General features: G+C 39.9%; 1 pseudogene; it reads right to left on the minus strand.

Moving 5' to 3' along the window:
• Positions 1 to 3,044: 3,044 nt before the first annotated feature.
• On the minus strand, positions 3,045 to 20,649 carry LOC118628720 (annotated as a pseudogene).
• Between the last annotated feature and the right edge of the window lie 4,816 nt (positions 20,650 to 25,465).

A 25,465-nucleotide genomic window follows, 5' to 3' on the forward strand; every position in this document is an offset into this window, starting at 1 on the left:
AGTGGCGAAAGTGGGCATCCTTGTCTTGTTCCTGTTCTTAAGGAAAATGCTTTTAGTTTTTGTCCATTGAGTATGATGTAGGCTGTAGGTCTTTCATATATGGCCTTTATTATGTCGAGAAATGATCCCTCTATTCCCACATTGCTGAGCGTTTTTATCATAAGTGGGTGCTGAATTTTATCGAATGCTTTTTCAGCATCTATTGATACGATCATATGATTTTTATCTTTCATTTTGTTTATGTGGTGTATCACATTTATTGATTTGCAAATTGTGTACCAGCCTTACATCCCTGGGATAAATCCCACTTGGTCATGGTAAATAATTTTTTTGATGTATTGCTGGATTTGATTTGCTAATATTTTGTTCAGGATTTTGGCATCTATGTTCATCAGAAATATTGACCTGTAGTTTTCTTTCTTTATAGTGTCTTTTTCTGGTTTTGGAATTAGAATTATGCTGGCCTCATAAAATGAGCTTGGAAGTCTTCATTCTTCTTGAAATTTTTGGAATAGTTTGAGAAGAATGGGTGTTAGTTCTTTTTTGAATGCTCGGTAAAATTCCCCATGAAGCCGTCAGGGCCTGGACTTTTGTTTGCTGGGAGAGTCTTGATTATCTCTTCAATTTCCTTCTTTGTTATTGGTCTGTTCAACTTTTCTATCTCTTCCTGGTTCAGTTTTGGGAGACTATATGTTTCTAGAAATGTGTCCATTTCGCTTAGATTGTCCAATTTGTTGCAGTATAATTGTTCATAACATTTGTTAACAATCCTTTGTACTTCTGTGGTGTCAGTTATTATTTTTCCTCTTTCATTTCTGATTTTGTGTATTTGGGTTCTCTCTCTTTGTTTCTTGGTGAGTCTAGCTAAGGGTCTATCAATCTTATTTATCTTGTCAAAGAAACAGTTCTTTGTTTCATTGATCCTTTGAATTGTTTTTTTGGTCTCCATATCATTTATTTCTGCTCTGATCTTTATTATTTCCTTTCTTCTACTTGCTCTGGGGTTTTCTTTTTTGCTTTCTAGTTCTTTATGTTGTGAGGTTAGGTAGTCAATTAGAAATTTTTCTTATTTCTTGAGGTGGGCCTGTAGTGCTATGAACTTCAGAACTGCTTTCGCTGCATCCCATAGATTTTGTGTTGTTTGTTCATTTTCATTGGTTTCCAGGAAGTTTTTAATTTCTTCCTTGATCTCCATGGTAACCCATTCATTGTTCAATAACATGCTATTTAGCCTCCATGTTTTCAAATGTCTTTGCACGTTCTTGTTGCAATTGATTTCTAGTTTCATGCCATTGTGATCTGCGAAGATGCTTGATATGATTTCAATCTTCTTGAACTTGTAGAGACTTAGTTTGTGCCCTAACATGTGGTCTATGTTTCAAAATGTCTCATGTGCAGTTGAGAAGAATATGAATTCTGTAGTTTTGGGGTGTAATTTTCAGTAGATATCTATTAAATCTATTTGATCTAGTGCTTCATTTAGAGTCTGTGTTTCCTTGTTAATTTTTTGTCTAGATGATCTATCCAGTGATGCCAGCGGGGTGTTGAAGTCCCCTGCTATGACTGCATTGCTCTCAATTTCTTCTTTGACGTCCTCCAGAAGATTTTTAATATATTTTGGTGCTCCTATATTGGGTGCATATATGTTTACCAAGGTTATATCTTCCTGTTGAATAGATCCTTTCAATATTATGTAGCTTATCAAGTTTTTATGTTAATTAAAAAGTACTTAAAAGCACTTTTTTATACATTTAGAGATTGTTTCTAAACTCTATAATGACAACAAGAAAACAGATATCTTTTCCATTTTTTTAACATATGATTGTTCATTCCACCTGTTATCTGTTTACTTTGGAGTATAGCTGTTATTTATTTTGGGGTATAGTATGAGTAGTATGATGCAGAGCCTAGCCTATTATCATTTATGGAGTTAGTTGTATTTCCCCCCAATGTTTGAAAATAACTTTTTTTTTTTTTTTGCATTTATCTTCAGATAGAGTGGGAGGGAAAGAGGGAGGAAGAGAGAGATAGAGAAACATCGATGTAAGAGAGACACATTGAGTGGTTGCCACCCACTTGACCCCCACCAGGGCCAGGGACAAACTGCAACAAAGGTATGTGCCCTCAGCAAGAGCCGAACCTGGGGCTCTCTGGTTCACAGGCCGAGGCTCTAACCGCTGAGCCAACCCGGCCAGGGCTGAAAATAACTAATTTGAAATATATTCAACAGGCATTTATCAACATTTTTCATGTACTATTTTCATATATAGACATAATTGCTGTTCTACTCTCATGGTCTTAACACTCAGTCTAGTTAGGCACCAGTAACACACAATTTATATTATTTAATGTATATTCTACTTTTAATGTCTAATAGTACAATCCTTATTTCAGCATTTCTTCTCCTTTTTTACATGTTGCATGAATTTAATGGAGGACATATCCATGGTTGCCAGATAGCAAGAGGGATTTTTTTGTTTTTTGTTATAAGGGAACAGTTCTGTATTCTGACTTTGGTGGTAGTTGTACAAATCTATACATGTGATAAGATTTCATAGTATTGTACAATCAACAACAACAACAAACACAGAGTAATATAAAGACTGGTGACATCTAATAAGGTCTGTAATTTTCTTAATATTATTTTGCCCAGCTGCCATGGCTTAGTGGTTGAGCATCGACCCATGCACCAAGAAGTCGCTGGTTCAATTCCCGGTCAGGGCACATGCCCAGGTTTTGCGTCCAATCCCCTGTTGGGGGCTGCAGGAGGCAGCCAATCAATGTTCTCTTTCATTTATGTTTCTATCTCTCTCTCCCTCTCCCTTCTTTTCTCTCTAAAAATCAATAAAGAAAAAAATTAATATTATCTTATCAATATCAATTTCCTGTTTGAAAATATACAATGGGTATGTAAGACGTTATCAATGGGGAATCTGGGTGAAACACACATAGAAACTCTGTGTACTATTTATGAAAATTTTTGTAAGTCAAATGATCTCAAATGAAGAAGTTAAACTTAAAAAAAAATTTTTAACAAACTATGTTTAGGACGGTGATACCAAGAGCTTCTTTTCAAAATTCTCATTATCTTTATAACGACTAGAAAGAACATGGTAAGAAGTGTCAAGAGATACCTGAATTCTAAGCACAGTTCTCCTACCAACAAATTATATGATCTTCAACAAGTCACTAATCCTTCTTAACAATGGTTTCTTTATATGCAAACTTGGGATAACCATGCTTCTTTTAACTAGCTGAGATGGAAGACTATATACAGTGAAAGGATGGATAAAAAGAACATGGACTGCTGATGGGAAGGTGGTGGGAGGTGCACACTTCATGGGAAAGCCTAAAGTTTCCCAGCTCACACATGCTTGGGCAAAAGTATAGCTTGAGTAGACTCAGGTGCTCACACACACTTGCTCATCTAGCTTACTCTAGGGAGGGAAGTGGTGGGGAAAACACCAAGAATTTTCAGTTCTGGGTGATACTACCACCTTGTATGCTCCTGAAACAGACTTGGCTGTTAAAATGAAGAAATGGGGTCAGAGACGTTTTGACCTGGGCCCCAAGGCTAAGGGGATTAGATTCCATTCTTATGTAGGTCTCTTGGCTAAGGCGACTAAATAACTCCATCTTTATCATCAATAGACCTTCCTCAATATTTTTCCAGTAATTGGTTAATTATCCCTGGAAGTAAAGGAATTTTGCCTAAGATTATAGTTGCCCACGTGTTGGGAGGCATTTGCAGTTGCCAGTATTGGTATTTGCAGACATTCGCAGGTATTTGTGAGCCCGGTGAATAATGCTAATTTTAATTTCTGTAATCTCTGTCACGCCCACTATTGTACCGGTCCACGGAGGGAGGGGGGAAATAGGAGAACGGGGCTTCTGTCTTTAAAATCGGAGGAGCAAGAATCGTGGCTGCTGATCTGAGGGGAGACTGTGCCCTCCGCAGTCCGCCGGCGAGAATAAAATACTCCTTTACAATTCGGCTGTGCGTCTCTGGTTATCTCTCTGACACATTATAACAGTTTATCAGCTAAACGGTTTAAAGGCTTCCTTAATCTACTGATGAGTCAGCTTCGTCAGTTATTCAGTACTAAATCTTATTCTCCTCTGTGGCTTTCATGTCCCCTCCTTCAAAACAGCCTACAAAACCCTCGAACGTAACAAAGGAATAAGATATATTCCCCCCATCCCAGGTGCTTTTCCTTTTACTTTGCAAAATGCAGATGATGAGCAACATCCTACTGGGAGATCACATTTGACCATAGCAAACAAATGCCCAGTGTTTAGGGTATAAATCTCTGTTGCTCAAGGAGACAATTTGCTCCTGTCCTAAATATATTGCCAAAATTTATATTTTAGTCCACTGTAGCTCTGAAGAAAGTTTTCTAAACTAAAGTTTTTTTACAGGCTGCCAAGTGTTCCATTTTGCCTTACCTTTCACAACAAGCAGTTCGGGACAAGCAATGCTTTAAAAAAAGGTCTCAAGTGTTCATGACTCTGATATCCTTAGGTCATGAACTCCAAAAGCAGGAAAGAAGACCCTCTTGAAATGAGCTTTGTAAACAACCCTCCTGGCAACTGGTTATAGGACCACATGCACTGATAGGCTAGGTAAGTATTAACTGATACTGACAAAGTTGCCTAGTTTTGTGAGCAACTCTGTATATCGTAGGGGAAGTCGGAGGCACTTCCTGCTTCCAGAGGCACTATGCCTGTTGGATGAGGCAGACATTGCAGAGAGATCTTCCAAAGAGGTAACCAAAGACTTCTTTACTGACAGCTAGCTTGTTTTGGACATCTGGGGTCTGAAGGGCTTTCTCCAGGTCTTTCCAGGGTGCATATTATTGGGGTTTTCTGGCTGGATATATAACTCAGCCAAGATCCAAATGCCATTAGTGAGCTTCAGAGATTGGCATAGCATGTCCTAACCTTCCACCTTCCTCTGCATTGTCAATTTGTTCAGCATCTTCTCCCACAATTTGAATCATAGCTGCTTGAGCATCTGGCTCACCCAGCAAGTCTAAGTTCTCACACAGAGTGACCATGATGCTTTCGTACTTGTTGGGTTACTTGCGGAAGATGTCCCTGATGACAACAATCGCCTTGGACCCCATTGTTTACTTTGGTCTGGATGAGATCAAGCAATGTGCTTACACAACGTCCTATAGATTGCTCCACCTGATGGCACACTGTGTAATGGATCACACAGCTTTGTGACCAAAGTCAACATCCGCCTCTGTGGCATATTCCTTCAGCTCTGCCAGAACTTGAGCAATTGGCTTGGGATGCCAAACAAATTATGATGTCCAACTTCTCTAGTTTAACATAGATGGGGTTATTATACTTCACAAAGAAGACTTTGATTTCCAGCTTTAAGATTTCAGACTTTTCTGGACAATTAGGTTGATGTTCCCCAGGGCAACATACTGCACCTCTGGCTCTCCACACAGCAGCAAGGTGACAAGTGGAGAGGCCAACTTCTTTGGCAGCGTATTATAGCCATCAAAGTCCTTGGGTAACAACTCTAGGAATTTCACTAGGACTTTTACTGCTGAGTTGGCATGAGATGGCCAGGGAGTTACATGCTCACAGGTGCTCTGAGCCTCCCCGTCATTTTTAGGGTTGTAATTGAACAGGCAGTCCAGGATGAAAATCTGGCCCCATTTAGTGCACTCATTATGGGCTGTCAGCAGCTTATTCATGTTCTGTGGGTTCAGATCAAGTAAGTAGCTGTCTGGGTGAGATTCACTGATTTCAGGTAATGCTGCTACAGTATTAGCCACCACCACTGGATCTGAATCTGCTATGAGATGCCATCTCTCAGAGTCTGCTGGGGGTTGGCGCAACACCATGAACTACAAGTGAAGGGGAGCGTCGCAAGAGATCAATGCTCTAGGTCTTGGGATGCAGCCCAATTTATTTGCAAAGTGGTCCCCCAGGTTACATGTTGATTTAGGTAATTATTTCCTTGAGATGGTATTTCTGCTGACCATGCAGTCAAGCCCTGTCTCTCACTTTTTACAGTGAAGAAACATCAAAGGAGATAAAAAAAATAACAAATCCATCTTTGCCTGAGCTTCCTGGGACATTATCCTTTTGGGGCGGTCTTCCAACCCTTTGACATGCCAACCTAATCTATTCACATGCAAACAAAACATTCAGTTCCAAATGGGGCAGTCTTCCTGCCCTCCAGGCAAACCTATTTGTCCACACACACTTTGATCCTCGGCTGGCCAGGTTGCGAGAATGCATATCACAAGGTTACATTTTGTTCATCCACCAAACCCCCATCCCTACAATGAGATCCCACAGAGAATCCAGAATCCCTGATCTTCACCATTTGGGCATTGATTGCATGGAGTTTTGCCACTCAGACTGCTGCTGTTTTCCAACTATAGGGGTCTTCATCCTTCAAACACTTGTGGAGGGGCTCACAGAGCTATTCTGAAATCTTGTCCACCCGGCTGCACCCCATGGTTCTGACTGCCAAGGCATGAACCCGAGGACTGGGATCTTCACAAAGCTGTTGACAGCCATGATGGCCATGTCTGGTGGACTCCTGGCAGAGTTCATGGAGCAAAGATACACAGCTTCTTTAGTTCCAGGTGGTCAGTCTGCACACAGTTCAACCCACCTAGAAACAGAGAGCTAACACCCTTCCCCACAGCCCTAGCAGCAATCACTTTATTCACAGCCTCCTTCCTCTTGTCACTGTTGAGCTGAGCCTTTCATTCAAAGATCTCTTCTTTTTTATTAGTTGGAAAATACTTGGAGTCAGTCTTGTGTTGGCTTTTTAATGTGCACCAGAGGCAAGGTGGGGGGGGGGGTGGGGGGGTCAGCATTTCTTTTGAAAAATGCTTCTGACTAGATGTACTCATTCCATACGATCTTTAAATCCATGCCAAGTTCCACAGGAGCTTTTAGTGAAATAAATTTTGGAATAATTAACATCCAGAAATATGTCAATGAAGTCAAGTTTCTTCATATTCCAAAATAAAAAATGCTCATTTTTCCTCATATATGTTCTTCTCATGACAACTTAAGTGAATTATTGCTTATTTTACCCTTCTGCAGCTTGACTCCTTTATCTTCTCCAAAGAGCCCAACCCCCTCCTCTCTGTCCCATCACAGGCCTACCCAAGTGTCTTTCCGGTGCCACTCCTGCTAGATCAAACAAAAAGAAAAACAATATATGGTAGAAATGTTGCATCTTAATTCTTTGTACCTTAGATAATACCAAATGTTCCATCTGCTTTCTTACAGTTGTTTGTATACACACACACACACACACACACACACACACGAGTGTTTAGGTAGAACACTATGCAAATCAAAGAAGCTCCATTCATTTTTGCAATCATCATGGATTTGTGATGGCCAGGCTGTCCAGATGGACATAACAGGACTTAAGTAGGCAGAAGACTGCTCAGTTTCATCTGAGATCCAAAGAGAATAGCTAACACAGTGTTGTGCCAAGGGTGGGGCAGTGGGAAGGATCAGTCAGGAACAGGCCATTTTTAGATTAGAATTCCAGAGAGGAGGGTTTTATGGTTGATATTGTTTAGAATTGCTTTACACTTGGCTGATAGAGGCAGATGGCAGTTTTGAGGCTGTTTTAAAAGTTTCTACAGACAATGCTTCCTCTTATTGCCTGCCCCAGGAGGGACCACTCCCACCACCCTCTTCTTGATTTGCCCAGAAGATGACCATCACTCCCGATTTACAAAATAAAATGCCATTCACCCAAGAAGAAATTACAGAAGAACCCCACATGGTTTTCTCAACCAGCCTTTAAATAAAAAAAAATGTGAAGACTGAGATGGGACTAAGAGAATTTCATTAGAAACGGAAGATGGCTTGAAAGCCTTACTGGAGAATTCCGTGGGAAGAAAACAGACTTGTGTGTGTCTTCCCCCCTGCCCCCACTCTGTAGGAGAAGGAAGGAGGCATTTCCCCCTCATCTCTAAGCTCAGAGAGACAGGCTGCAACCGGGCCATGTGGGGATCTTAATGTAAATAGATCCTCACAGTTTGGGGACGATGGTAGATTTGAGTCTAACACACTGGGCCCAAAGAAGCCAAGGCTGGGGCTTTGGACTCTGAGGGCCAGTGTATTTCTCTATTGCTGCGTAATAAATTACCACAACCTTAGAGGTTTAAAAAGCACACCTTTGTTATTTTAGTGTTTATGGGTTGGGACTCTGGGCTTGGCTTCACTGCATCCTTTATTTCAGGATCACACAGGCTACGATGATGAATGTTTTGGCAGGTTTTTGGTCTCAACTGAGGCTTGACTGAGAAAGGATTCATTTTCTTTGTTGTTGTTTTTTTATCCTCACCCAGAATATTTTTTTTCATTTATCTTCAGATAGAGTGTGGGACAGGCAGTGAGACACATTGATTGGTTGTCTCCTGTGCAACCCAGTGGTGAACCCAACAGCAACTGAGATCCTTGCCCAGAATCAAACCCATGACTCTTTGGTCCCTGGGCCGATGCTCTAACTTCAGTGCCAAACCAGCCAGGGCAGAAGGATTCACTTCCAAGCTTACACTGTTATTATAATTGAATTTCTGCCAGTTGTGGGACAAGGGGCCCCGTTTTTCTTGCTGGTGTTTACTGGAGGTCTTCATAAGCTGTGGGCTAGAGGACACTCTCACTTCCTAAAAGCTGCTACCTACACAGCTGCCTGCTTCCTCCAAGCCAGAAGGAAGAGAAATAGGCAGTTGCTACAGCCTTCTGCAACACAACCACGTAATCACATACACATCATCACATACATCTTGTCACCTTTGCTGTATTCTATTGATTCACAGCAAGCCTTGGGTCTTGCCTGCACCCAAGGGAGGCAATCACAAAAGACATGTGCGCTAGCAGGCAGGAATCATGAGAGTCTGCCTGTAGGCTGTCTGCTACAGCTACGTGGGAAGAGTGGGTGGTATTGGGATGGCTGGTCCTACATGGAAGCCACGTGAAAAAGATTCTAGCTGGGTGGTCTTAGAGCTTGCTCCAAAAGGACACAAGTAAGAAACAAGGAGAACTTGAGGATGGCAATTTTCACTGGACGCTCAGGGATGAGACAAATGAGGAACCACGAGCAACCAGCTGAGTAAGTGCATTAGAATTCTGAGGGAACTGTAGCCAATGACTCTCATGATGGGGCCACAGGACATCCAACCCTTGCCGGGCTGACATCAAGTTGGGAAAGTACCAATAAAGGAAAACATTTTCTGCCTCTCAGCTCTTCTCATTTCTACCCTTGGCTCAGCAAGAATCAGAAATCTCTCTTAGCAAGCACAGTTAGAAAAAAAAGAACACTTTTCCTTCTTCCCATTTCAGACAGGCGTCCTGCCTAAAGCAGACCCAAACTGAGGAAAGAAAGACATCTAACTGTCAATGGTAGCTGAGTTTTGATTCTTGTGTGAGACTGTGCACTTTAATTACTGAAGGGACTGGAGAACTCTTCGCTCGCTGTCAGTAATTTATCTTAGATTTTAAATAAGAAACTGAGGGAAACTATTTATTGAGAATGTTCAGAAAAGACAGTTGTGGGGAATGGGTAGGGTTGTTTTCTTTGAATTCTGTGAGTCTCGCTTGTTCAACTACAAGGCACAAAGATTTTGAAAATCTGAGTAGGAGAAAAGGCTATATTATTTTGGGTTCTCCATGTTGCATATATTCACACTTTAGGAATGAACTATTAAATTTCATGACACCATGTGATTCTCCTTAAAGAAGACTTGGCATTCACCAATGATAAATCTGATAAGGGATTAATATCCAAAATTTATAAAGTACTCATACAATTCAGCAATTAAAAAATGGGCAGAGGACCTGAATATAGACTTCTCCAAAGAGAACATACAGATGACCAATAGACATATGAAAAGATGTTCAATGTCACTAATCATCAGAGAGATGCAAATTAAAACCACAATGAGATATCACCTCACACCTAGCAGAAAGACTGTCATCAATAAATCAAGAGAATTCTGGTCAAGATGGCGGTGTAGGTAAACTCGACATCAGAATTACAACTAAACTACAGAACAACCATCATTCAGAACTGCCTGACGTTGAGTTGAATGGAAGTCCTACAACTATGAAATTAAAGAAGCCACATAGAGGCTGGTAGGAGGGGCGGAGGCGCGGACGGGCTGGTCCCACACCCATGTGTGGAGGATAAAAATCAGGAGGACACCTCACTGTGAAGGTCCTTCCTGAGGATAGAGGGGTCCCTGTCCCACACCAGTCACCCAGATCAGGGTTCCAATACCAGGAAGAGAAGTCCCCATAAACTTTTGGCTGTAAAAAGCAGCTGGAACTGAGGCTGAGGGAGACAGAGGCTGAGGGAGGCTGAGGCTTCTGGAGCCCCAGGCAGCTCTTAAAGGGCCTGTGCACGGACTTACTCAGACCTGCTTTCTCTGAGCTCCAGCATGGGGGAGGCAACTTGAAAGGCACCAGAGACGTTCGGAGAAGAACTGAGTTGTTTGGCATTGGGGCGAGAGCTGGAGGGGCATCTTTCTCCTGGACAGACTTGCTGTCAGAGGCCATTGATCCTTCAGTGAGCTGTTCCCTGGGGCGGCAGATAGCCGCTATATCTGGGACTCCAGCAACCTGACTCACACCGTTTGCCCTGCCCCAACAAATTTTGGGCCCACCCAAGCTGTTTTCAAAGGCTTTACCATAGGATTGGCTGGTCTTGGATCATGCTTCAGATTTTCCTAAAATCTCTCAAAAAAGCAGTATCTGGTCTCAGTGAGCCCTATACATCTTGTTAACTGGCCCCAGGCCTGGCACTAGAAGCAGGCAGCCTTGGTTCACAACTTGGTTTTTCCTGGGCACCTCCAAGCCCAGCATAAGAAGCAGCCATCTGCAGATCACTTTGTAGCTTATGCCGGTGGCCCTGGGTAGGACACAGGCAGTGGCTGACTTTGCCCCAGAGCCAGCACACCTCGTGGACAGCTTCAGACTTCTTCAAAACACCACCACCCAAACACTCCACAAGTGACACACTCAAGGAGTCAACACAGTGGGTACCAGGGCCCTGATGAAGTAAGTCTTGCTCTGATCCTCCAAGGCAGTAAGAGGCCAATGGTCAGTGGGCACAGTCAGTCCTTGCAGCTGATCAGCCTGAGTAAATCCTTCCCATTGATGTACCAACAGCAATCAAGACTCAATTACAACAGAAGGGTGTACAGTTCATACAAGGGGTACACCTTGAGGGCCCAACTGGGCCGATCAGGAAGGCTGTGCCACTGGACCCTACAGGACACCAACAATAATAGGCCACCCTACCAAGCCTAAGAGACATAGCAACTCTACCTAATACATAGAAACAATCACAGGGAAGCAGCCAAAATGAGTAAACAAATAAACAAGTTCTAAATAAGAGAAAAAAAACAAAACTCCAGGAAAAGAACTAAACAAAAATGGAGATAAGCAATCAATCAGATGCAGAGTTCAAAACATTGATTATAAGGATGCTCAAGGAACTTAGTGAAAACACCAACAACATAAAAAAGGACCAGTCAGAAATGAAGAATGCACTAACTGAAATAAAGAATAATTACAGGGAATCAATAGTAGAGTAGGTAAAGCCAAGAAGCAAACCGTTGATTTGGAATGTAAGGAACCCAAATACCCAATCAGTACAGCAAAAAGAAAAAAGAATCCCCCCGCCTCCAAAAAAAAATGAGGATAGTGAAAGGAGTCTCTGGGACAATTTCAAGCATGCCTGAAGGAGAAAAGAGAGCAAGAAATTGAAAACCATTTGAAAAAATAATGACAGAAATCTTCCCTAACTTGGTGAAGGAAACAGACACACAAGTCCAGGAAGCACAGAGAGTCCCAACCAAACAAGATGAACCCACCATCAAGACACATCATCATCAAAATACCAAAGGTTAATGACAAAGAAAGAATCTTAAAAGCATCAAGAGAAAAGCATTTTGTTACCTACAAAAGAGCTCCCGTAAGTCTGTCAGCTGATTTCTCAATAGAAACTTTGCAGGCTAGAAAGGAGTGGCAAGAGATTCAAAATGATGGAAAGCAACCACCTATAACCAAGAATAATCTATCCTGCAAAGCTATCATTTAGAATTGATTAACATATAAAGAGTTTCCCAGACAAGAAAAAGCTAAAGGAGTTCATCAGCACCAAACCAGTATTATATGAAATGTGGAAGGGTCTTCTTGAAGGAGAAGAACAAAAATATGAACAATAAAATGGCAATAAATACATATCTATCAACAACTGAATCTACAAACAAAATGAGCAAGCAGAACAGAAACAGACTCGTAGATACAGAGAACATTTTGTTGCGTTGCCAGGTATGAGGAGACTGGGGGGGATGAGTGAAAAAGATGAAGAAATTAAGAAGTATAAATTGGCTGTTAGACTGATGAACTTCAAAGGGAAAGGGGAGAGGGAGGGTGGGAAGAGAGAAACCAAAGAACTTATATGCATATATGCATAACCAATGGACACAGACAATAGTGTTGGGAAGGCAGGAGGGGGATGGTTTGGGGAGGAGGGGGTAAATGGGGGGAGAAAAAGGGGGACGTCTGTAATATATTCACCAATAAAGATAAATGAAAATAAATAAATAAATCAACTAACAACAAATGTTGGCAAGGATGTGGAGAAAAGGGAACCCTCATGCGCTGTTGGTAGGAATGCAGATTGGTGCAGCTACCACGTAAAACAGTATGGATTTCCTAAAAAAAATTTTAAATAGAGCTGCCTTATGACCCAGTGATTCCAATTCTGAGTATATATCTGAAGACACCCAAAACACTAATTCGAAAAGATACATGCACCCCTATGTTCATTGAAGTGTTATTTACAATAGCCAAGATATGCAAACAATTTGCAATTCTCTGATGATTAGTGATGCTGAACATCTTCTCATATGTCTATTGGCCATCTGTAAGCCCTCTTTGGAGAAGTCTCTATTCAGGTCCTCTGCCCATTTTTAATTAGATTGTTTGTCTTTTTGTTGTTGAATTGTATGAGTACTTTATCCACCCATCAATAGATGAGGCAGATAAAATAGTGGTGGTATATTTACACAATAAAATACTACTTAGCCATAAAAAGGAATGAAATCTTACCATTTGAAACAACATGGATGGACCTAGAGGGTATTATGCTAAGTGAAATAAGTCAGAGAAAGACAATGACTTCACTTACATGTGGAATCTAAAGAACAGAAAAAATGATTAAACAAAACAGAAACAGACAGATGCAAAGAACAAACTGATGGATACCAGCAAGGACAGGGGAATGGGGGCTGGGTGTAAAGGTGAAGGAATTAAGAAGTACAAATTGGTAGTTACAGAATAGTCATGAGAATGTGCAGTTCAGCATAGGAAATATAGTCAATAATATTGTATACCTATGTATGGTGCCAGGTGGGTACTGGAAGTACCCACTAATAAATGTCATCACTGCATGTTTTTGTGCAGTATTCTCTGTTACATTAAAGGTAACCACAAATAAATGTAATTTAAATACAAAATCATTACATTTTAAATAAATACCTGTAACAATAAATTAAGTTGACTATTTAATGATAAGAATTAATGTAGTGATAATCAATTAAGTGATGAAGGAATTTTTATTTAAAATGAAGACAGCATTTTATATTGATAATCTAACTTAAAATTTTTTTTGCCTTTATTGATTTTAGAGAGAGATAGAAACATTGATGAGAGAGAACATCGATTGGCTACCTCCTGCATGGCCCCCAATGGGGATTGGGCCCATAACCTGGGCATGTGCCCTGACCGGGAATCAAACTGGCAACCTTTTGGTGCATGGGTCGATGCTCAATCACTGAGCCACACTGACTGGGTGATACGATAACTTTAAAAAATTGAATAAATATTAAGAATCTGAAATCACATGTGTATTGATTCAGAGGTTCATATGTGTTTAATCCCATTATATGCTAAGATTTGACACATGTCAGAGGAAAAGTAAATGTCACTGGAGCTTTCCAAAAATGAATAAATAAATAAAACAGTTGATGTGTTTATATATGTGCCCAGTAAGGAAATCTCAGAAAGCAAATTCACTAAGTACTTGCTGAGGGGGGTTTTTTAGCTGGTAAGGACACTTTCTACTGGGTATGCAAATTGGAGACTGAAAATTAGCACTCTGGGTGGGAAAAGTGAATTGGTTAAAACAAATCCTGTTGTTCAGAGTTTATAATCATTCACCAGCTTCAGTAGATTGACTTAGTTGTCATAATACACAATATTTAGCTTTGATTTATTTTCTAGAAATGGTTCACACTCAAAAGTAATTGCTAGCCAAAATTGTAGAAAACATTGATGAATCAATTTTGGTTTTTAAAATGCTATTAAAAATGATATAGTATAGCCCGGCTGGTGTGGCTCAGTGGTTGAGCATCAACCCATGCACCAAGAGGTCACAGGTTCAATTCCCAACTAGGGCACATGCCCAGATTGTGGGCCCAATCCCCGGTGGGAGGTATGCAGGAGGTGGCCAGTCAATGTTCTCTCTCATCAATATTTCTATCTCTCCCTCTCCCTTCCTCTCTCTCTCTCTAAAAAATCAATTAAGAAAATTTTTTTTTAAATTGATATAATATAGGTGCTGTGTGTGTGTGTGTGGGGGGGGGGGGCGGGGGTTAAAGATGAAATAGAAAATTCTTCCAAATAATGTATATTAATAATATTTGCAAAGTGGTGATAAAATGATTCCATATCCACTCACTGTCTAGTTTAAGAAAATACTTAGGAAGAAATCTAATAAGTCTTAAATGTGTGATTTCATAATTTTTCAAATATTTGCAGCTAGATCTTCAAAGGAGTTCATAACCAGGCTACTTGAAGTATATAAAGAACCCAGCTCACCAAGAAATTTTCTTGCAAATTCAACATTAATTGTAAACAGATAATTTGCCTCCTCACCGTCTGGCCTCCCTATCTTTCTTCCAGAATGATGATGACTTAATTCAGCAATAGTACATTGCACAGCTAAGAGCCGATGTTTTCCAGTCTTCCTTGAGGATAGAAATGGCTATGGGACGTGGCTCTGGCCAATGAGTCCTAAAAGGAATTTTGCTGGGAGATTTTTGGGAATGTGTCAATTTCTTATTTTGGTATTACTCGTCCTCTTCATATCTTTCTTCTTCTTACTACAGGAAGGCGAATGGAAAGCTGATGGGGAAGCACTTGACTTGCTACCATACAGCTCCCATGAGGATGGACACCCACAAGGATAGCTGAACAGAAAGGTAGAGGAGCTCAAAACACTGATGAATCTTCTTCATTAGTTCCAGACAGTCTCCCCAGACTTCTTGGGTAACCCTAATTTCCTAAATTTTGGTGTTCTGGAATCTGTGGCATAGAATTAAATGCAATCTCTAATTGATAAACTAACAGGCATTTCTAGAAAGAATAAACATAGTTTGTGCAAATGAGAAAATAAACCTGAAGATTTCCTAACAGAGCAAGGTTTGAAATGATCTTTGCTAATATTACCTCATATATCTTTTCTGACACTTTGGGACACACCATTATTTAATGTTATAGTTGGAATGGCCTGAGAGAGTCTGGTTTTGTTCATCCCTAGCATTAAACAGATAGAGAAATGGGCTGCCTGGAGTTATGAGTCAGACTCAGAGCTCCTAAGTCCAAGGCCAGCATTGTTTCTTACGTGGTGTGTTGCATATAAGAATCCATATCACTGGTTCTCTTCCATTGATTGATAATGTTCCACAGAACTATTAGTATCTCAGGGAAGGAGGGTTAGCTAATAAGGGAACATATATCAGTAATGCAAAAATAGGTTAGCTCTCAAAGGTAAGAGTGATAGCATTATACCAGTTTGGATTCTCAGGGTCTCACAAATGCTTTTACCTATAACTGCGTCAAAATATTTCGAGGTGACTCTGGACGTAAGTAGATCACAGGTGTAGGTAATTAATTATCTTCAAATACAATTGTTGGGGAGACCACAGATTTAGTTAGCAAATTGCCTGTGCTTGGACTAAGGGACACCTCAGTTTTCTTTCATGTGTGAAAATTGCAATGAGCTTGGAGTATGAAGAATAGGATTCAATTTCTAGCTTGTACTCTTACCAGCTGTGTGGATAATCACACAGACACTTTTACAGCAGTATTATTTTTGTCATATATTTTAGTAAGGGGATTGTATGTATATCTGTGTCTGTATTTTTTATCTTTATTTATTTTCAAACATATGCAATTTATAAAATTTATGTCATTACAAATGAAATCTAATCTTACATAAACAACAATACTGTGTTCATATTTTTTACAGGGATGGGGCAGAGGGAGGCCCTTTTCAGAGTCACCGACTTCTTGCTGTCTCCTTACATGGTGGAGAGGTTATATGTCTGTATTTTTTACGTCTTTTGGTTCTGCTGGTCTCACTTTGGCTTCTTGTGTCTACAGCAATCACATCAGCCCAGGTAGCTTCTTTAGCCATGAACTAGATGTTGGCTTCCCAATTGCTCACTGCACATAGGAAAACGTAGAACTATCAGATGTATAACTTTATTGTATGTGCGTGTTTCCAGAATTTCCACTTCAACTTAACAGGTCCTCTGTCACGTGAAGGGAGACCCCACTTCATGTCGCCAGGATGATCTGTCATCTTCTGTGAAGATGTGTGGTTAACGGGAGCTCTCCTGGGCTGTGGAGAGTGAGCAGAGCTGCAAAGAATTAAAGAAACAAAACCTATAATCTACTCATGTTTTTCTCTGTCGTGGTATAAGAGTGATCCCCAGTGGAATAAACAGCAAGGAAGAGAAAAGGCATTTTTACCTTCCTGTAGAGGAAAATTAACTTTATTATAAAGTTTTTAAAATTTAATGAAGTCCTACTGATTTCTAGAGACTTCTAAGAGTTTATAAAAATCTAGAATAATAAATATCGGGAACTCTCAGAGGAGAAAGGAAAAAGCAAAGTGCACTAAAAGGAACAATGTCGTTTTAGTTAAGGGAAGTGGACAGTGATCTGGTGAAGATAAAGAAACAAAGAGATGTACCCTGGTATCAGGCCCGTTTTAAGAAATCCTTTTGTATTAAGCTATTTTTTAACAGGTATTAACAATAGAAGTTTATAATAGTGTTAATAGCACTTTATTTAGGAAAAAAATGTGCAAAATTTACTTGACTCTCCTTATTATGGCAAATTCTTGGAACAGATTGCTTTGTCAAATTCAATTGTAAAGACAGTTATCTGTCCTGTCCCCAAGTTTATCACAGAATAAAGAACCATACGAGCCTGTCGATATTTTTGTGTCTGGGGAAATCAATGATTCTATTACTAAGGTTTGTAAAGTGAATTGATTGAGGCTTCCTAAAATTCCTCACGTGTCTTCTAAATCAGAAAAATGGTCAGTACTCACACTAAACATTTGATGCTATGTAAATGTCAACATCGAGTTAAACTCAATTGGATTGTAATAACTAATGCCTTAATAAAAATAGACTCACATCCAGACAAGTACTATAAATTATGTGAGTAGTACCAATGTTAAACAAGAAATCAATGAAAATTTTTTGTTAACAGAACCATTTTTAAATTATTTAAAATGTATAGATACAAAGATCAACAGTTATGTTCTTCATAGCATTCAAATTAGAAGGTAAAATCAATAGAGAAAAACCATTGTCATATGTTTGATAACATGTCTCATATTTTAAAAGCAAGAAGCAATGTTTTAAGTTTAAGTATATATAATATGTTAAAGTTAATAGTTTTTCAAGAAGATTGAGAATGTAGAAGATAGAACTGGTAATCTAGGTGGCAAAGTTTTGCCGCATCTCATGAAAATTGTATTAAAATTTCTAGAAAAAAAATTTTATAATTGCATAATGAGGTCCAAATGTGTCAACTGCTGGTTTTTTGAAAGGAGGTGTCCTATTAATATATAAATTGTATCTGCTCAACATGTGTATAAATTCCCTAGAATCTTATTCTTCCTTTCAGACCACAAAGAGTAAGACATGTTTACATAAAGGACAGCATGATCGAGTCATATTCCACTGTATAGATGTACCACAACTTTTTATCTAGTCATCTATTGATGGGCACTTGCATTGCTTGCCTATCTTGGCTATTGTCAATAACACTGCAATGGACATAGGGGTGAATATATTATTTTAAATTAGTGTTTTGGGTATCTTTGGGTCTATACCTAGAAATGGAATCACTGGGTCATAAGGCATTTTCATTTTTAATTTTTTGAGGACTCTCCATACTGTTTTTCATAGTGACTGTACCCTGTCTTACCTATTTCTGGAAAAGAAAAAAACCTCAGTCACCTTTATTCAAGTTCATTAGAGTTCTGAGACGCACTTCCACTTTTACCAGCTTGGGGTGGGAGGGTGGGAAATTGGGAAATTCTTAGATTGAGCCTTTGAAGCAATTTTAGCACCATGCGTCATTTGCCAGTCTAGAGCATCAGGACTATTTGAAAGGGCTGAAGATATTTCCATCAATGAATGGGTTTAGAGTAAATGTAGAAAAATTACATAGAGACCAAAGATCAATCTAGAGATAAAGTATCTTTTTCTATAAAGAGGGTGGAAGAAGATATTGGACAAGGAACACGAATTTTTCTTTTTTGAATGTCAATATATGTCAGACTCTACGTTGGGCACTTTATATAGGACTCACATATATGACTTTGTATATGTCTTACTCCTCACAAAAATTCTGAAGAACTTCTTATCATGATTTTATATATGAGGAAACTGACCTGATATTGAACTGACTTTTCCACACATTCCTTCTCAGACTCAGAAGAGGGGTGAGAGAAGCCCAAATGACTAAGATTCTTCTTTGACAGTTTGTTCAAAACAGATCACAGACCCAGAGGAAGGTCTGGACCATGAGGTTCTTAAATTAAGACAATATTGGTCGTGGGGATGGAGATGACACAATGAGAGACTGTTGCTGTGGTGTAAGCCTGGACTCAGCTGCCAAGGGACTCGGATCCTAGTTCTGTTTCTCCCACTGACTAGACGCGTGATCTGTGGTAGGTCCGTTCAGCAATATCACCTCCTTTGGAGACTAAAAAGATGGGGTTAAAATTTGCTCCAAGCATTTTATGAGTTTTTTAAATCCCCCTGGTTTAGATTTGCTCCTCTCTCAGGGACCCGTCTTGCCAGCCTTCAAGAAATTAAGAAAGCATGGAGCATGTCATGCTACAACCACCTTCACCACACCCCCCTTCTGAGCAAGGGCAAGCAGCCTTAAAAGAAATGTGAAAGTAGCAACAATGCCCCCTCAGCAGCACATACTTCCAGGATATGAGCTCTGCCTCCGATTCCAATCCACTGACATCCTTCCCAATATGTTCCCGGACTTCACTGAGTATGAAGTTAGGAATATAGGAAGCCAGAGGCAGAGCGTGAAGAGGCAACCAAAAGGAGTATCAGTTAGGTGGTGCGTTCCCACAGGTTGCTTTCAGTTTGCCAAAAGCTTGGGAAATGGGAAAAATAAATTCTCCCCAATTCAAAATTAACATCACTATTATGATCAAGCTGAGTGCCTACTTTTCATAAGGTCTTCATATCCTTTCTTTTTCATTTTCCCAACAGCCATATAATGTAATTATTATCCATCCCATCTAGTAGGCGAGAAAATTCAGGCTAAAGGGAATAAGTTGAATTACCTATAGGAATGGAGAAAATGAATTCTAAATGGCGCTGTGCAACTCACTGGTGCTCACAAGTTTTTTTGCGTGTTACTTCCAATTTGTGTCATTTTCCAGACCTTGAAATTTAGGAAGAGGAAGCAGAGGTACTTTTTATGTATCAACTGTGTATAAGTGCAGCGAGACTCATATCTTATGTAATCATAAATATTACCCTGAGAAAGGGACAGGAAGTCTCAGAGGATGGAGAACAAAACAGCCTAATCATTGTGGCAGGAATAGCCAGTAGGAAGTTCAGGCTGAGAACTCCCCAGAAGTGACCAGAACCACCAGTCAGAACACACAGGACTGGGCTGCAGTAACAGGTAGGCATCTTGGTTTGGATCATAAGGTTTGGGGGTGATTATTGTGGTTTTTGTTAACAGACAGATAAGAATTAGATTCTCACCTTGTTTCTGCTGCTGATCACCTGCATGGTTTGGTGAATCAATTTCCCTCTCTGAGCCTCAGTTTATTCCCTTTCCAAACAAAAGAACTGGGCGAAACCATCCTTAGGTTTCCTTCACACTGCGAGGTGGTGATTTTCAACAATTTTCTGCGTTTCCTGATGCATCACTCAGTCTTACACAGAATACACTCTCAACAAACACTATGAAATTAGATTGAATCCTGCATTAGGACCCCACTGTTCCATCCTAAGTCTGTAGTAGAGACGATTGACTGTGCAGAGAAGTTGTCCACCAAGTTACAATTTGTCTCCAAAGTGGGGATTTTAGAACTATCTTGAAAAATTAGGGGCCACCCCAAGTTTGTATCCATGCGGTGAATGCAGAAGGGCAAAGTATCCTTCTCAAACTGTGGAGTTTGGAGATGATGACATGAGTATGGAAATTTCTTGTGAAGCGATACCCATGACTAAACTCCAAAACTTTTTCATCTTTCCAAATTGAAACCCCACTGAACAGTAGCTCCATGTTCCCCTCTCCTCCCAGCCGCTGGTAACCATCATTCTATATTTTTTTTAAAAATTGAATTTATTGGGGTGACATTGGTTAATAAGTTCATATAGGTTTCAAGTGTACATTTCTGTTACATCATCTGTATATCACATGGTGTGCCCACCACCCAAAGTCAAATCTTCCATCACCATATATTTTATCCCCTTTATCCTTTTATAGCCCCCACTTTCCCTTCCCTCTGGTAACCACCACACTCTTGCCTGGGTCTATGAGTTTTTGTTTGTTTTCTTGTTTGTTCATTTGATGCTTTTAGTTTTACATGTCTCTGTGAATTTAAGTACTATGGGTGCTTCACAGAAGTATAATCATACAATATTTGTCCTTCTGTGACTGGCTTATTTCAGTTAGCATATTGTATTCAAGGTTCATTCATGTTGTAGCAGGTATAAGAATTTATCGTTTAGCTTTTAATTTTAAGATTGTTATTATCCATATGTATTAGTGTCAACGACGTTCATAGAATAATGTTGAGTGCAAAAAGATATGTAAATGTCATGGATAGAATGACTCTGTTTATGTAAAATTATGAATGTGTCTAAACATATATCAAAAGAGGGGGCAAAATGAGAAAAGAATATAAAAGATATGACTAAATAGTAGTCATTGCATGATCAAGATTGAAGGAAATTTTGTTTTCTTCTTCAAACTTTATTCCCTTTTTTATTGTATTTGCTATGTCATGCACTTTTTAAAACAAAATAGACAAACAAACAAACAAAAAAAACAGTAAAAAAAAATAAATGTACATGATATCCAAGAATGCAGTGAGCTCGAGGCTACCAACCAGGCTTCCAGGTTCTAGCTTCAGGCACAGAATCAAGCATGTTCTGTACCCCTTGGGGATGAGAACTGAAAAATACAGAAAGGAATTCAGAAGTATAGAGACTTTTAAAAATCCTTATATTGGGGTCAATCTTTGGGTTTCTTTCTTCCCAATTTTCATTCTTTATTTTTTTTTTATTGTAGTAAAAATACTTAACATAAGAGTTACCCTCTTGACAGCTTTTTAAAGGTACAATGCAGTATTGCTATCTATAGGCACAATGTTGTCCAGCAGACCTCTAGAACTGATCTTGCAAAATTGAAATTTTAGACATGTTGTACAGAAACTCCCCATTTCCTCCTCCCAGATCCTGGAAACCACCATTCTAGTCTTACTTCTACGAGTTTGACTATTTTTCATACCTTATATAAGTTAAATCATGTTGTGTTTGTCCTTTTGTGACTGGCTTATTACATTTAGCACAGTGTCCTCAAGGTTAGCCTTAAATGAAAAAGGAAATCTTGCTATATGTGACAATATGGATGCGGGTTGATAGACTGGTTATTAAGACTAGAAAGAAGAAGGGGGTCTAAATGGCATATTCAGGCTATTAAACCACAGGAGCAAGGCAGTAATCAAGTTATCAGAATATGGGAACAATTCTGGAGGTAGAGACATCAACCCACATTCCCTAAGGTCAGAAATGTGCTGTGGATGAACATGGAGCTGATGAATGGCAACCAGCGGACTTCAGCTACGAGGGAAGAAGGAAAGGATGCTGGGGCTGAGGACTGTGTGTAGCTGGACAGGCAGGCCCCAACCTACAGTATAGAGAAAAGCTCTGGCATCAGACTGCTTGGGTTCCAATCTTTCCTTCACTACAGGCTAGATATACAATCTTGTGCAAACTATTTAACATTTCTAAGCCTCCTTTTTTTTTACTCTGCAGAATTCAAGGACAAATAGCATCCATGTCTGAGAGTCACTGTGTAGATTAAATGAAACTCCATGCAAAGCACTCAGTAGGGTGCCAGACTCATAGTGGGTGCTCAATAGTGTTAGTAATTATTATCATTTTACCAAAAACTTGTTTGATTTGGAAATCTAGAATCTCTCCAAACCTGATGACTTTCCTACTTCTCTGGCTTTAAAGATGTGCTAGAAGAGACCTGGAACCATCCACAACGTCCTCGTCCCAGCTCTTGTATGGGGATTTGATGTCAACAGTATTCCCTCCTTGTTCATGTAGCTTCACCCATACTTCTGCCCAGATTCCAAAATACCCCCAGATGATAATTATCTCCATAGACAAGGAGACCTTTATTTTATTTTCATTTTTATTTATTTATATATTTTTTATTAATTTATTTTTGTTACAGATGTTTCTCCTTTTTCACCCATTGACACCCTCCTCCCCATCCCCCCTACCCTGTCCTCAGCTTTGTTGTCCGTGTCCATCGGTTATGCATACATGCATATAAGTTCTGTGGTTTATCTCCCCCCCACCCCCTCTTCTGAGGGTTGTCAGACTGTACCCTACTTTCATGTCTCTGGGTCTACCCTGTTCCTCAGACTGTTATGTTCATTATATTCTACAAATAAGTGAGATCAAGTGATATTTGTCTTTCTCTGCTTGGCTTGTTTCACTTAGGATAATACTTTCCAGGTCCCTTCATGTCATCTCAAAGGATAAGAGATCTTTCTTTCTTACAGCTGCATAGTATTCCATTGTGTATATGTACCACAACTTTTTTATCCATTCACCTACTGATGGATACTTGGGCTGTTTCCAGAACTTAGTTATTGTAAATAGTGCTGCTATGAACATGGGGGTACATATATTCTTTCTGAATGGTGTTTCAGGCTTCTTAGGGTATATTCCTAGAAGGAGTAGAACTTGGGTAGAGGTCACTAACCTCTTATTGAGTAGACCACCGATACAGACCACAGAAGCACGACAAAGGGCACTCATGTGCTTCACCCCATTCTACTCGTCACAAGAGTCCTTCTTGTTGGCATGATTGCCCCTATTTTATAGGTAAAGGAATTGAAGATGAATGAGGGGAATTAGCCTGTCTGTGGTCAGCTAATAAATATCAGAGCTGGAATTCCAATGAGTTTTACATATAACTAATATGTACTGAGAGTTTATCACATGCCCCACTCTATGTTGAGCCCATTACATGCATCACCTCATCTAACCCTTACCATGAACTATGAGTTGGCTAAAATAACTTGCACATGGCAAGTTTAGTAATAATTGGTGGTTATAGAATATAAGGCATAGGACTGGACTCTAAGACACATGCTCCTATGTGCAACTAGATGCTGAGGCCATGATTCCCAGCCCAGTGACCTTTTCCATCTCCCCAGCTAGTCACAAGAATGCGGATGCTAGTTCCAATCTTTATATGTTACACACTCCATTTAAGAGAGCCTAGAGCCATACCTACAACACCAAGATATCAAGGTGAGGCATCAGGGAACAAAACTGTGGCAACATCAGATCATCACAAGCCCTTATCCAAACTATGGCCTTCAACAGGGGTAATGTTGTGCTGAGAACAGATCTGGGGAGCAGCTCAGTGGCTGAACTCTGCTGCTGACACCACAGAGGCCCAGCAATGCTGCTGAGTTTGTGGACAGCAGACAGCTTGCTGCTTGAGTCTACAGCGGGAACTACCAATGTTAGGAAGGAAGAAAGGGGCAGATGAGGAGAATTAATGTGGTATTGAGAAAAATATCACAAGCTTCAGAGCCAGATTGAATTGCTTCAGACACTTTCCGGTTATGCAACTATAGGCTAGTAATAATTTTATTTGCCACCATGTATTAAGCACTTTCGATGTGTCAGGCCAAATACTTTGTGTGACTATTTCATTTAATGAACATCACTTGAGCTTATTAGTTCTGAATTTCTAATGTATAAAGTGGATTTAATAACATCTAAGTTGTTATAAGAATTAGAGCTAGTGCACAGCCAGTGTGGCTCAGTGGTTGAGCATCAACCCATGCACCAGGAGGTCACCAGTTCAGTTCCCTGCCAGGGCACATGCCCAGGTTGTTGGCCAAGTCCCCAGTGGGGGGCATATAGGAAGCAGCCAATTGATATTCTCTCCCATCGATGTTTCTATCTCTCCCTACCTCTTCCTTCCTCTTTCTAAAATCAATAAAGAAAGAAAAAATAATAATTAGAGCTAGTATGACCCAGTGCCTGGAATTCATCAGGAGTTAAATAAATGTTCATATTGACAATTCCTTTTTTTTTTTTTTTTTTGTACATGCACCAAACTCGGGACTCTCTGGTCCGCAGGCTGATACTCCAACCGCTGAGCCAAACCAGCCAGGGCTCATATTGGCAATTTTTAAGCTAATATAAGCAATGGGTCATACTAGGTGGTACAGGAAAGGCATGTGGAACAGGATTAATCAATATTTAAAAAAAACCACAAATGTGTTTTTATTGATTTTTTAGAGAGAGAGAGTGGAAAGGAGAGATAGAAACATTGATGTAAAAGAGATACATCAATCAGCTGCCTCCTGCATGCCCCCTACTGGGAATTAAACCACGACCTCTCAGTCCATGTAAGGCAATGCTCAATACACTGAGCCACACAGGCCAGGCAATATCTTAATGGAAATAAAATAAGACAATGATGGGAGAATGAGCAGTATTGGTGTAGCATAAAGGACCTACCCTGGGAAGTGTTGTGTGGGAATGTGCTACAGGTAAAGCAGAGGTACAGGAGAAGGGGAGGGAAGCTGGAAGTAGAGAGAGTAAAGTGAATACACTCAAGATTTCAAAGCAAATTCTGTGTGAAATGTCTGCTTCGCAGTTCTGTGAGAACTGCAAATGTTCACAGTTTTCTCCCAGGGACAGTCTTCCTGTCCACAATGAATGGACTGTGTCAAACATGCTAGCTTTCCAATGCTTCCCCTGCTCTCCACATTCAGTGTTGTTCCTGAAAGGACACGTCATCCCTTGGACAATGGAGAAAAATCTTAAGT

This window comes from Molossus molossus, unplaced genomic scaffold, assembly GCF_014108415.1.
Source record: "Molossus molossus isolate mMolMol1 unplaced genomic scaffold, mMolMol1.p scaffold_m16_p_13, whole genome shotgun sequence".
Classification (NCBI taxonomy): domain Eukaryota; kingdom Metazoa; phylum Chordata; class Mammalia; order Chiroptera; family Molossidae; genus Molossus; species Molossus molossus.